The sequence below is a fragment of the Lepeophtheirus salmonis genome, chromosome 3 (genome assembly GCF_016086655.4).
Source record: "Lepeophtheirus salmonis chromosome 3, UVic_Lsal_1.4, whole genome shotgun sequence".
In the NCBI taxonomy this organism is placed as follows: domain Eukaryota; kingdom Metazoa; phylum Arthropoda; class Copepoda; order Siphonostomatoida; family Caligidae; genus Lepeophtheirus; species Lepeophtheirus salmonis.
Genome location: NC_052133.2, coordinates 22125321 through 22140597, shown reverse-complemented (window position 1 = coordinate 22140597; position 15277 = coordinate 22125321).

Below are 15277 nucleotides of genomic sequence, written 5' to 3'. Positions count from 1 at the left end.
CTTTGGGGAAGAATCCTTATTTCACCGGAAATACAGAACTTTTAACTGAAAGCAACCTTGTGGATTCTTATCGTACAATAAAATATTGGCTGGGGTGTACTGAGTTGAGTGAGGCTACATATATTTTTAGTTACGGAGGTTACAAACATTTTATAGTGTTCATAAGATAAATAAACTTAAATAAGCAGAATAGTAATTGGAGAATAGAATAATTTTAAGAATTCTACTCATAGAGATAAAATGCATTGATCATTGAGGGATAATAGTCAACAATATCAAAGGAAATTCTTTGACGTCACTACAGCAGACGAGGAAAAACATAAAAATAGTTGACCAAAACAATCGAAAACATATTATTTCTTCCTATAATTAAGCTCCAGCATTTTATAGTATTAGTATAGCCGTTACAAAAGAATATTGGCTTGAAGAAAAATAATTTGGTCTTTCAATCCATTAATGATCATGTCTTTGATTCATCTCCTGAATCAAACCATATCGTATTCACACTAATTAAATCCATATCAAAATGTTATTCATGCATATAATTATATCATTTGGGAAAAGATGAAACTGAGATAATTTTACGGCATGTTCTTCTGAAATGTTTTGACGAGTTATTGAAAAGAAAAAACACGTGACATCTGACGTCATTAGATTTGAAATACTTGATAAACAATTTCCCAATTTAATTAATATTATCTTCACTTACTTTAAAAGTCAAGCCTCTATGATTTTACTGATAGTTTCGAAATGAACACTCCAAAGAGAAATCTTTTACCTTGTGCTGTGTCAATCTCCTACTCCCCTCTTGTGAACTCTGGTGAAGGTTATTCTTAGCATAGGCTTCCCAAAGGCAATGACATTTGTTCAAAATGGATCCAAGCTTACTATAGACAAGACCCATTCAATCTCGAAACTGCCAGAGTTTGTTCTAGACATTTTGAGAAAGACTCCTTTCAGAGAAATCTACAAGCTGAATTCATGTCTAACTACGGAAGGACTTCTAGTAGCAAGGTCCGGAATAATTTGAGATCAAATGCAGTTCCTACTTTATTTGTGGTTCCTGAAAGTTCTATTCAAGCTGCAAGAAACTAAATGTTAGAAGGACAATAAAGTAATTGATCGAAAAAATAATTATATGCATAAGAAATTAAGTAGATCTATTTTATACATATTCATGAACATCCTTATATTGATCTCAGGCTCTCCTCCAGAAACATAAAACAAATTCTCAATGAACTTATCACTACTCCCAGACAAAGAAGTTTCAAAGTTGATAAACCCTCTGTGGAATGATTTGATGCTATTGAAGTATCATTCGAATATTTAAAGCCTTCTTTGGATGTCTTCTTGGGGACAAATGAAGAGGATGTAATAATTACACAATAAGGCTCGAGCAAACATGAAATTTGTAAAAAATGAAAGAAATTGTATCATTATATTTTTTTTGTTATAATAAAACCCAGTTAATTTGTAAAATTTTGTACGGAAATAATATTAATAAAACTACTTTAATTTAAATTGATTCTTTTTTTTATTTCCAAAAATTAGAACAATTAAGTATAAAGTAATTAAGAAGATAAAAGCTCATAAATTGGTCAATTATCTATACATATAAACTTTGATAATCGAGGTTTGGCGATCCTCAGAACGCTCAATAATCTTCCGATGAAGAAATTACTACTTTTGCACAGCAAAGTCTGACTCATTATTAAGTGTGGTTTAAGGTATATATACTTGTTACTATTATCGTAAACTATGATAATTATTAATTGATTACGCATCTACAGAATTCTAAAACAATAAGAAAAAGGAGATTTTGATGCCTATGTTTTGTCTACAATCTACACACCTGATACAATCTTTATTGCATCTCTCAACTTTTTTACATTAGTATAAATAAATTAAACATAATACGACAAAAGCCAATTAAGTTATAATTTCCAATGGTCACATTTTAACAAGATGTAATAAAAGTTTATCAAATCAAAATTCAAGACATCTGCATGACCCGTGATAAGTTGATCTTTATTGATTAAATACAAGTTGTAGTACCTGGAATTAGAGTCAGCCCCCTCTCAACAGACATACTTTGCTGTAATAATATAGGTATATTTGTTTGATCAATATAGAAGATAATTCGTCAATAAATTATCGGTGTTTTTCTCCGTTTTTCATAAGCGTACTGTCGCGTATATCCTACATCTTTAAAAAAAACAAAACAATAATAATAGCACCTTGAGAATATCGTCCATTACATTAAATTTCATATGAAGGATAGTAAAGTATGAGATCCTGATGGTTTTTTGGGGTAAGTTTTTGACACTTTTTCCGGATGAGGTCTTACCCTATCTACAAAAAATTGGTTACTCCATGAAGAGATTCGGAAAAATGCCAACAACGCAGACGATCGAAGGATTGCTCTCATTCCAAAAGAAAATGAAATACAACAGATTTTCATCACTGGTGGCCTATTATAGTTCTCAACGAATCCTATAGAATTCTCTCCGGAGTACTAGCTCGTCAAATGGAACAAATTTTGAATAAAAATATTACAATTGCACAAAAATGTTTTTTAAAACACAGGAAAATATCGGATGTCTCTCGAAATACTCAGGCAGCTATTAACTCTCTAAGTATACTTGAGATAAATTTGTTGCAGTTTTAGCTTTTTATTTTCATAAAGCTTTTGATTCGATTCCTCATCCTCAATTTCTTTGAGCGGTCAGTGTTTTGCTTCCAAAGCAGTTTTTTTAATCCAATTCGGACACTACTATTTAATGGCACGTCAACAATTTCTATAGATGGAGTGGAGAATAAACCAGTTAAATTGAATAAAAGATATAGGCAGGGATGTGCTTCTGTTCTATATCTTTTTATTGCTCCAATGAAGGAGCTTATAGTAAGATATCAAAAAAAGTATGGTGGATTCAAAGTATATTTTGAGGGAGATAAACATCTCATTGACATATATGTGACTGATTTTACTATGACAGTGGACTCAAATTCATAGGCTCAATTAATAAAGAGGCTGGACGTACTCTTAAATTTCTTTGAAAAATTTAGGAAGAGGTCCGGTCTGGAGTTGAATTTTACTAAAACTGCTATCATGTCTATCGATTTATGGAGTCCTGCTCAAGAGCTCAAAGTTAGGAGCTGCAATATAAAAAAGAAGATTGATATATTAGGCATCACATTGGAGAGTAATGGTATCCAAGAAGATAACTGGAACCAAATTAAGTCAACAGTAGATCAGAAAATAAATCTCTGGATGAGGTTGAATATACAAAAAAGAATAGACTTATAAAATACTCATGTTAATCCTGCAGTAATTTATCAAACTACATCAAGTCCTTTAGTTGCTTAGAATGTTGATTATGGAGGAGGAGGTATGGCTTGGTAGAATTTTCTTTAAAAACTAATTCAAGGTTATAAAAAGACCAAAATCTCATCGGGGGGCAGGCTAGCCAATTTATCAATTGTCTTTGTGCGAATATACTCTAAATTTTTGTAGATATGTCAGGGAATACCTCTCTGGAATGGAGAAGGACAATTATCGAAATCAGAATATATAAAATACTTCCTATGGGAACCAATCTTACCAATGATGTAACCACGGCACTGTCTCAAGTGTGGGGTATGGTTCAACGAGTTATTTGGACTTATGATCCTGTCTTTAATGGCGACTCAAGGGTATATGTTGTTCGGGGAAAAAGGTTTTTCTTTAGGAAATTAATTATTTTGGAAGGATATGCTATTAGCAAACACATTTTAGCTAGGCACGATATTCACTCCTTAGATCTATTCAATGACGTGAGAGATTCAAGTTTCCTCTTGAGAGGAGTTCAGGTCTTTATTTATACCATGCCCTTAATATTTGAATATGGCAATGTTAATTGTGAAGGTGAGACGGATTTACTATGTGATCCACATAGGAGACGATTGAGTCTCCTTGAAAACTAGAAGAGCAGAATCAAGTCATCGTTTAGAGGAATTAATGACGGAAAATAATTAAATGTATTTTTTTCTCGAGGCCACGTAAGGTCTGTGGTTAGATATTCAATGACACAGTCCATGTCTTTGTAGATTGCCCGTCTTTAACCATTCTAAAGAAATTTGTATAATTAAATGTAAAGGGTATGATGGGTGGAGATGAAAATTTTCAGAAAACGATTGTGCTGTTCGGAAGAAAAAAAGGAACTTCATCCGAAACCAAAGAAATTGACTTTGCTCTGTTAAACTAAAAGCTCTTATTGCGATTGTTGTGGAAGAAGTGAGGGGTATAATTTTAACCACATCTGCGAGATATGTGACCTTATTTCTGGATATTCCAAATATAGGAACAGATACATGGTCCACAGCATCATAAGTGATCAAGTTTATTCCACCTATGGGATCAAACAAGGGAAGAGTTTTTATCAGAGTAATGAAGATTTTCCAGAATTGCACACTAAAAAATGCTAAGGATTTACAACCTTAAATATAGGTAATCCTTTTTTTTTCCTTTTTTAATTTGAGGGAATTAGCTGTAGCTATACACGTTCATTGCTACATTGTCATTTCTTAGATAAAATAGTCTTGCAGTTCTAAAGTACATTCAAAAATAACTTTATGGCAAACATCCAATCATCCAGACACACTTTACTTTATTAATATAAATAGTATGTGACCTGTCGTACATGGCTACAATTTAATTCATCCTAAATTTATAGCTCTTAATTTAAAATTCCCAAATACAAAATTTAATCACGCAGGGGTGTCTGCAAGCGGGGGAATCAAGAAATTTTTGGCTTGATGGGTAAAAAATTATCGCATTATATAAAAAAAAATAATGGGAGAACAGGGGTTGAATTTTTTTTTCGAAAAAGGTCATTTGATGAAATTTAGGGGTGAAGGGAAAAAAAAGAACCCCTCCCCACAAACATAATCCTGCTATCGCAGCTGTCGAGTTAAGTCAAACATTTTCCTTTGTTATCATTTTTTCAGGATACCTGTCTTGAGGTCCAACCTCAGTTATTGCAAAGTAAATTATTCGGCACTATGAAAAGTTACTAATCACGTCTTAGAAAAGTTATGATCTTTTTTTTCTAGTTGAATCCACAGCTGAAAATTGGTGGAGACATTCTACGTACTTTTCTAAGGATATGTATACAAATGAATTTAAAAAAAAATCCAATTTGTATTTCAACAAATTTTGAAAAATAGCACTTTTTGACGTTTTCTTGTACCTCCATTATAGATATATTCCCCCCTCCCCGAATCAATTTTTTTTTTTTTTTTATGTATCAACCCTAAAATTTGGACCGGTCAAAATGCGTTTTTGGAACTAGGGTTAAAAAACCCAAATTGAGATTTACTAATACAAAAGAACCACATTGCTTGGTCCGTCCTTCTCAAGCTGTCCGTTTGAAAATCAGTCTGGGAAATTCGGAAAAAAAAACCTTTTGAACGCACTTTTTACATTTTTGAGTTACTAATCAGTCAGTATTATCTGGCTATATCTCCAAGACTATAATTCTAAACTGGACAAAAAAAAAATGAGAGTAGTTCTTTTACATATTCAAATTCTATTAAATTTTTATCCAAAACAGACTTTGGTTTCATTCATTTTTGGGGGTTCCAAAATTAAAAATTCTTCTAATTGGGGATTTGTATTCGACACTCATTTCAGTAATAATTTACTAACCATTAACTTTTTTTTACTGAGTTCCCGTGGGTCTAGGCGGCTGAAATTTTTTGACGAGGTCTCCATTTAGTAGATCTTGAATATGCAAAAATCCGATTTTATATATCGGTCCGGAATTTTTTGAAACCTTTAAAAAACAGGTAGTGATTGTAAATATCGCGTATTCCTATGCAAAACGGATTGCAAAGGTCTCAAATCCCAATCTGGTTAAGGATAACAGTTAAAAACTGCGGCCAAGATCGGGTTTAGCTTGAGCATAGCTATTTTCTTTCTTTTATGTTTGAAAATTTGAGATATTTTCTTACAGCCTTTATTTATTGAACAACTTTTTGAAAAAATAATTTTTCCCCGTATTTTACTCTTATGACCAGTGGTTATTCTGTCGTGGCGTGAGAGGCTGGATTTTATACATATGCAGATTCTGCAGTAGGGAGGGGAAATTGTTTAATAGTAACGTCATAGACACGCAACCTGACACCACTGTTCAAGTTAAGAGCCTAATAAATTTTTTTTACAAAGATAAAGGTCCTTGCAATTTTGACGATGTGAATTTGAGTTCCAAGACCTAATATAAATAGAAAAATTGTATTCGTCATTTCGTAATGAACTCACCCATTTAAAAATTGACACTGCATTTTTTTGACAGCTGTCGATTTTTTTACTTCTCTTGTCCCTTTTTAGTATGTTTTGAATGTTGAATCTAGTGTTGTGTGGACTTGAACAATGATCTAATCTGGTATATTCCATTTGAGTCGATGATTTATTTAAATCGACTGAAAAAATGGATCAATTGTCAAATTAAAGATAATCCGAGTCGACTTCATATTATTATTGAATTAGCCTGATTTACATCACTAAACCTCAACCAATGTTTTGAGTTTTATGGCACTGCCCCTAAGTAATTTTGTTATCATAGTTGTTATCACGGTATTGCTTGGTTTTGTATCGAATTGCATGATCATATATTAAATATATATTTGTTTATAAATTTCTGCATGGCATTGAAGAAGTGATTGATGTAGAAATAGCTATACCTTACATTGTTTTGGTAAATTTACTTCAGGGGCGTCCGCAGGGCTGGGCTGGAGGGGATGGAGCCTCCCTCCCCCAAATTAATGAATTTTGGCTTTTTACTAGTAAAGGTATTATTTGAATTTTTTTATTCAAAAAAATTAATATTGAATTTTTTTTTCACAAAGTTTAATATTTTTAAAAATTTTTTTCTCCAAAAAATTAAATTTTAAGTAAAAAGCTATAAGTATTTGAAATTTTTTTGTGAACAACCTTGGATTTTTGAATTTTTTTTCAAAAGAATAATTTTTTTGAGAATAGCTTGAAACTAATGAATTTCTTTCTAAAAAATTTAATTATTGGTGAATAGTTGTGGAGTTTTGAAATTTAAAAAAATATATAATATATGAAAGTTAATGTTTTGAAATTTTTTTGTGAACAACCTTGGATTTTTGAATTTTTTTTCAAAAATAATAAATTTTCTGAGAATAACTTGAAACTATTGAAATTTTTTTCTAAAAAAATTAATTTTTGGTGAATAGTTGTGGAATTTTGAAATTTAAAAAAAAGTAACAAATGAACGTTAATGTTTTGAAATTTTTTTTTTTTAAATTAATTATTTTGTAATCAGATTTTTGAGATTTTTTCAAAAAAAAATTATTATTGGATATTCTTAAAAAAAGAAATTAGAATTTGAAATTTAATTTTACCAATTTTTGGATTTTTTTTTAAATTCCAAAAACCAAGCCTCAACCCACCCCACCCAAAAAAAAATGTATATATATATAATTCTGCAGAAGCAACTGAAACATCGACTTCATTAAAATAAAAAAATATGTGGAATCAGTACACAATCATCAAGAAAATATACAAAAAATAGTGGAAGAAGAGTTGAATTAGTCAGCATTTTAAAAGAAATGATTAATCATGGGGAGTAGAGAGGCATTGAAATCTTATTGTAAATATTAGATTACATTTTTATAACTAATAAATTCGGTTTGCACTGCCTCTGTAATAAACACTTTGACAAAATTATTGGGGATTGACATTTGAAATAGAGAAAATGCCGACATCTTTATAGTTCCTATAAATTCAAATTGGCAATTAAATACATATATGTATATTGGGAATAAATGCAGAAAAGAAAGAATTTTGAAACCGTGTTACCTGTATTTTATCTCCCAACCTTGTCTTCGAAAACAAACAGAGAGAAGGCCCAAAATCCCTTAGTAATAGTCTATTCTTCCCATGAATGTTTAAACCCCTGCTTGCCAATATGAAAAAATAGCTGAACAGCATTCATTTGGTCGTTTATTTCTTTGTCCGGCTAATTTTTTTTCTTAACCAACTAAATTTGGGGTTAAAAAGGATGACGTGGTCGTTGTTTGGGGGCCTTTTTACGGGTATTTATTGTATTTCACAACCTTTCTTGCAAAAAGACCCATAAAAAGGCCCAAAATCAGTTGTTATTTAGCCAATAACTCTTCCCAACTATGGCAATACTATTAATTAATAAAAACCTTTCCTACCAAAGAAAGATAATGACGTGACCTGGTAGATTACATAATACAGAGATTATCATACTTTTTTTTTTAGTGATGTACCAATATTTATTCAACCCAAGTAGCTCCTTAGAAGCATTTTTAGCTTAAGTGACAGGCGCATCCGCAGGATTCTATTTTTTTTTTTTTTTGGATTAACAATTTTTTTTAGTAAAGTCAAAAAACATAATAAAAAGTTACATATCAATAGTCCTTAATAGTCGTAGTTGAAGAATGGGAGATTCTTAGAAAGAAAAATTTGGTCTTCCGCATTTTCTGGCCAAGACAAGTGGACTTAACATTTATTACGAGTTCCGTAGTGGAAAATAATATCTCAGAGTCAACTGACTCAGAGGGACAATCATATACTATTTTAGCAACTTCAAAAACTTCAGGGTAAACTTTGCAATTTTCCTGCTAGTAGGAAAAGGGGCTACAAATCCTTACAGCATCGGGGAGCTTCCCATGTACGTATTTTATAATGGACCAGAGGAGACGCTGAAAAAAACATCGGATTCCGAATAACCTCATTTTCCTTCGGCTATTCCAATGCTTCGTCTATCTCTAGTTATAATGTACAATTTTTTGACATTTATAAGGTAAATGATGAATAATTTTTCTACCCCTTTATTTGACACTCATAATAATTATATTTTAATAGTTAATATAATCAAAACTTCACTTTCTGTATTTCCACTTTGAAAGTACATAGTTACCTCTTAGGTATATTATTAATTATACTGTATCATTGAAAGGTTGCAGATGAACCTTTTGTATGTATACCTACATAAATATATCATAAAATACTAATACTAATTATGATACTCAAGTGAATGCCCTTATAACTGATCATTTCAGCTTCGTGAAACGATTATTTTCTCTCAATCATTTGTAATGATAGTTTATTAACATTCAGACAAATCTGGGGTATTTTATAGGATTATGAGGGTGGTCTGAAAAGTTTCCGACCTCTACATGAAAATGAGGAGATAGAATGGAACAGTGTTTTAACATTTTTTTTTTTTTCATGATGTCACTTTTCATACGAAATCACTCTATTATTTTTCTTACTGACGTAGAAAGGGGGATGATTTATGAAGCACGCCTCCCACTCTAAAATATCTGAGGGGAAAGAAGATATTATTTAATTCCTTAATTTTTCCTAGAACCAATGTTGTGCCCGGTTCTGGTTCAGCAATTCAATACGGTTCCAGTCTCGGTTTTTCATTTTAGCAGTTTCGTTCTCGATTCAGCTTTATCAGTTTCGGTTCAGGACTTCGGTCTCTGGCCTTGTTTATACAGACTCATAAATGCTTGTTGTCTTAAAATTTAACGCGTCTAAGTCAATCCAAATCGGAGTAATTGGCCCAACAAAAAAAAAAAAAAAAAAAAAAAAAAAAAAAGTGTATCGTGAACAATTATTTTGCAGAGAAAAACGCCAAATACAGGGAGACTATGTTGAAAAATGAGAGTAAAAACTCAAAAAAATATATTGTATGTTTATTAGGACGGAAACATCGTAGTATGCTTCTCAAAATGCCAACATTTATGAGCATTAATTAATTCGAGTCCATCCCCGGACTATCAAGTTTTAATTATCTTATTTTTTAATTATTATGAATACTGCATTTAGTTTTCATAATAGACAGATTTTGGATTCTTTTTAAATATTCCGGAAAGATTCACGTTTTATGGAAAAGGATCTATTATACAATATATATTGAGCATATTTTTGCGAGTAGAAGCATATTTTGCAACAGATGGTTTTATCAATTAAATCAATGCATTGGACAGGCGTCTATTTGAGTGTCCATATGGCTCATCTTATTACGAATTTTGTTAGTACATATTTGAGATAAGGGGAACATAATTTTTTCACAAATATTGTTTGATAAGGATCACCATTACAATAATATATATAAATATTCTTATAGTTGATTTGTTGAATTCAAATTAGCTTACGTTTAGCTCTGAAGAATTCCCAACGAATTATTGAGCAATTCTCCATTTCCCCCGTTTCTTTTTGGAGGGAGGTTGCGATATATAAAAAAGATAACGACGTGCTAATTTCAAAATGGATGATTACTCTTTCAGCCAATCACAGGTAAATACAAAATGGTTCTACATTTTCTCGGATCTTTATACGTTAATATTCGAGTCCATTTTGGATACCCAAATTTTCGGATCCAGAACCAAAATTAGACAGATACTTGTCTCAAATTTTATGAGCATTCTACATAAAGTTTAAAACTTAACAAAATAGGATTATAATATTATTACTATTAGAACAGAATTATTAGTTATAATAATATTGGCTACGTCGTTGCCTGTTCAGTATCTCGCAATCTCTCCTCCAAAAAGAAAGGGAATAAAGGCACAAAATAATTGACAATTATTGTTCACAGTTTAGTAAGAACTAATTCGAATCAATATTAAGAACACTCATTAGAGGAAAAGAAGAATAAACATCGACAACCATATACATTGTAAATGTATATGGTTGTCAGCTGCTGATATTTATGCTTCTTTTCTCCTAATCAATGTTCTGATCGTTTATTGGTTAAATTAGAATGACCTCCTTTGAAGCTGTACACAATTACCAATCACGGTTCAATAATAGTTCCATAGTAGGGAAAAATTGGCTGACTACCAACTGATCTTCGGCCTTTTTTTGGGTTCTTTTAGGGGAAAAGGTTGCGTGGTATCATAAAGATGATATTGTTTATTTAGATGTCGCTTAAATCGCAGATGAAAATAAATAGAGATACTACGTTTAATATATATATTATGTATTTTTTAGACTTGGATTAAGCAATACAATAAACTTTTTCAGAACGGAAAAATCCCTTGGATCTATTTTAAGATCTGTAAAAGTTTGATTACGAGAAGTCAACTTGGATTTTGGATCTTTTCGGATAGTACAAATTTACTTATATCGTTCTTGATTACTTTGGATTCCGAACCACGGCCCGTCCCATCTGTAATTATAGTTTTTCTTTATTTTGAGATACATTACCCTCAAACATTCATCCTCCATTCAGACCCAATTATCCCACTCTAGACTCTTGTAATTACGTTATGTATATACATATGTATAATCATTATACATATATACATAAATAATGAAGGAAGTCGTGAACTCTGAGAAATTTTAAACCCAATCATGAATGGAGTTACGAGTATATTATTATTATTATTAAAGAAGTAGAAAGTAACGTCTCAGCTTCTTTTGTTTTCTCCTCCTAATAACAAGCCTCATGACGAATGAATGACTCAGGATTTTAATCCAAGTATTACTCGCAACAATAATATGCAAGGCTTCTTTTTTTTTTTCTACTTAGAATTTTGTATTTATAAATATATTATATAAAACAGTTGGGAGAGATTACGTAATCATTTATAAATTTTCTATTTTTTTCCAGAAAAAGGATGAAGGGGCTTTTTGTGAGTTTTTTTTAATAATATTGACTATATATGGAGTATATCCACTAGTGTTGGGTTTTGGTTTGAATATCCTAGACCGGCCTGAGACAGTTATAATTTTAACTATTTCTGTCTTGATCCAATCCCTAGTCGTTATTTCTACGATTTGAATTTCGGTCAACTGTCTAGAAAAAATTATCTAACATCCAATTGAAAGAAAGTGCTGGCTCCGAACGAGTCACAGCACTAAAACCTATCTCATCGGATCTACCTGGAGCATAGAGGAAGAAATATATAGTGGCAACAAGCTATTTTTATGAAGGTGGCACTGTGAGGCATACGTATTTTTGAACATGCGGCTCGGAAAGAATAATTCAGTTACTATATATAAAAATGGATTGGCTAGGGATGCCCTTGGTTCAAAGAACAAGTTTGAACTATTGAGTGTTTGTATGTGACGTCAGCATGGTTGATGTCGTCCATGTTGGGGGCCTTAACAATCAAATTTTATAACAATGAAACCTTTTTTTCATTAATATTTAGAAAAAAAAATGAACAATTGTATGTCAAAATAGGAACTATATATTAAAGTAGTTAAATCTTATCCTCTATCAAAATTTATCCCTCCGTTAATTCATGAAAATGAGCAAATTCAATTTTAGTCCAACTTATCGGATGCAAACCACTTTTCACCCATGAATCCGTATTTTTTATTATTTTTTCAAACTAATAAGAAGAAACTCACAAATTTCGGGATCAGTAAAGCCTTTTAATACCTAAGCAATCGTTATATAACATTTTAAGGGTATAAAAAATAGTTTTAAGGTCATAAAAGGTCAAAGGTCACAAAAAGGTCAACTTTTTCGAAACTTTTATTTTAGCGTGAAAATTAGGGCGTCTAATTTTGCATTCAAAAAGTTGGGCTAAAATTGTATTTGATTTTAACACCCCTCTCCCCCTAATATTAAGATTCTTAAAGCCATTTGATGAGTTTAATTATTTTATGTAGTAGAAATATCAACATTGAGACCTTAAGATGGCATCTCCTTCAATTTTGATGCAATTGTTAGTGTTAATAAAAACAATCCATTCAACGTTAGGCCAACCAATGGTTATTTGACATAATTTGAGTTAATTAAATTGATTATTCCGGTGTTAGGTCATTTCATTCCTAGTAATTTTATTCCCTTTAAAATTCATCCTTGGTTATTTCATTCCCCGTTTTTTTATTCCCTTTAAAATTAATCGGAATTAATGGATATTTAGTGACTCCATATGGTTTGTCTCTGGAGATAAACTTAAATTAGGTGAGTTTACATGATCCTGGAGAAAGGTGTGAGGGGCAGAAGCATATTTGCTTATCATTTACGTGGATTTGAACTGTAAGAAGAGAAATAGGGCTGATGAAATTGATAAGAGAGTGTAGTATTAATGATAGACGATTGCAGGGCAGAGTAATGACGTCATTTACTTCTACTTCCCTAGGTCGTCTGAACAATATCCACGGATTGGGATTCCATTCCTATTCACTAATAAAGACTTACGATGACGTCTTTTCTAATCCTTCATATCCATGTCCCGTTCATCCTAAGTCATGTCCAGTACCGACTGCCCAGACCTCCCTACATATGTATATAAAAACAACTAACTAATTTTGACCATATGCCGTCACTAAATATTAAAGTGGTAATGAAATATCTGGGGATGAATTTTACAGGGAATGAATTTCTTGCGAATGAAATTACTAGGAATGAAGTGACCGTTCACGGATTATTCCATGAGTCTAAAATTTATGGAATAAGCAACCAATCCCTCCTTTTATAGGATGCGTGAGTAGCCCATGTGTTTTTTCCTACTGTTCCCTTTTGTTTGTAATTTTTCTACTACATCCATGTTTGTTAACAGCTGATATTTAGATCAAGATTGAGCCTCTCTCTATATATTGCTCTAGCTAGAGCCTGGAGCTTACCCTTCAACAACAACTCAATATAAGAGTCCATTTGTGGAGGTTTCTCATGAACTCTTGATGTGAAATTTACCTATGATGGTTGTAACTTGTACATAGACTCACGCACGAGAGAGAAAGACTTACCTGAGCAATTATAGTATTATTATTATTATATTGTTAACTTCTTCTACTAGCTGGTAACAGTGTACCTATCGTAGGTATAGTTTAAAAATGAGTAACTTACTTTTAGAAAGAGTCTCATCTGTTCTTACATGTTGTCGTTACTTTTGCTGCACGTTTTCTGTAATTACGGATAATAAAAATCTCCACTAATGAATGTTCATACTTCGTAGTAGTAGTCCTCCCCCTCCCCCAATAATATGTATTCGTAAATGCAAATTCTTCAGCACCTGCAAAAACATTTAACGTGTGTCCGTATTATATACGTATATTTATAACATATACGCCCATTTATGGCGAAATGATATTATTTAAATATTGGTTCAAGGAAACATGTTCAACATGTATGAAGGTATGTTAGAGCCTCAACTGTTTTTTGTAGAATGTATATACATTAGGCAGACCATATTTTGATTTAAAAAAAAATAAAAAAACAGGGTGTCATTTCAGCGTTGGTAATATTTTGAAGTTAATACATTTGTATGAAGTATTTATACATTTTCATTTTTGACATATGTAATACAATATTAAGCCTTGGAGGACGTAGCTCAATGGACAACGGCCCGAGGAGAAATTATTTTTCTAAACTTAATGTGCCTGGGTAGACGTCTCCGTCGTTTCTAGAGAAGGTAAATACTAATTGTATACAGACTTCAAAGACCATTTCTAGGTCCGATGGAGTAAATGTAATACTATAATGTATTATTTTCTTAATCAGTGCTACTCTATCTGACTAATGGACGCTAGGGAATGAGCAGATAAGGGAAAAAGGAACAATTCGATCAAAAGACAAGGAAGACTATGTTCCTAACACCGACCAATAATATTGTGTCATTTTTGTGACGTAGTCGCCCTTATTCTTCTCTTTTCACTAGGGGGGGAGACGGCCTGTTCAAAATAGCTGCGTGTCTGGAGGAACATGTAGCAGCTTCTAATTTTAAGCCAATCAGAATGGAGAACTGCTAAATCCTACTTTCCTTGCCTTGAGTGTCCACTCGTTGCCTAGATTCGTTTACATCTGACCAATTAAAGGAACATTGAAGGAAAAAAAAGTACGATTTTCATTTCTCTAAAATCAAAATAGCTTCTATTGATAGTTCTTTACTTATTTTTTTAAAATTTATATTCAAGATTTATTTCAATTAACCCTCTGTCAAAACCGTAAATTGCGGTTCTTTACTATGGAAATATTCTGTTAATTAAAAATTAAGCTATAACAATTGATACTGCTGAATTTAATTGTAGGTGAGTCAGTTTTAAATTCGAGGACCAACAACAAGGGATGAAAAAAGATCCCACTTTCTGTAATGCACTTATTTCTACTAAAAGTACATTTAAATCAATAGAAATCTCCGGATGTCTCAGAAAGGATGTACAAAGAGAACGTTGGGTCACCTTAGTGATGATATATTATGCTGTGTACCGAGATAAAAGTAATGAATACGCGAGACTCTCCCAAAATAACAACAAATAGAGTAGAACAAGTGC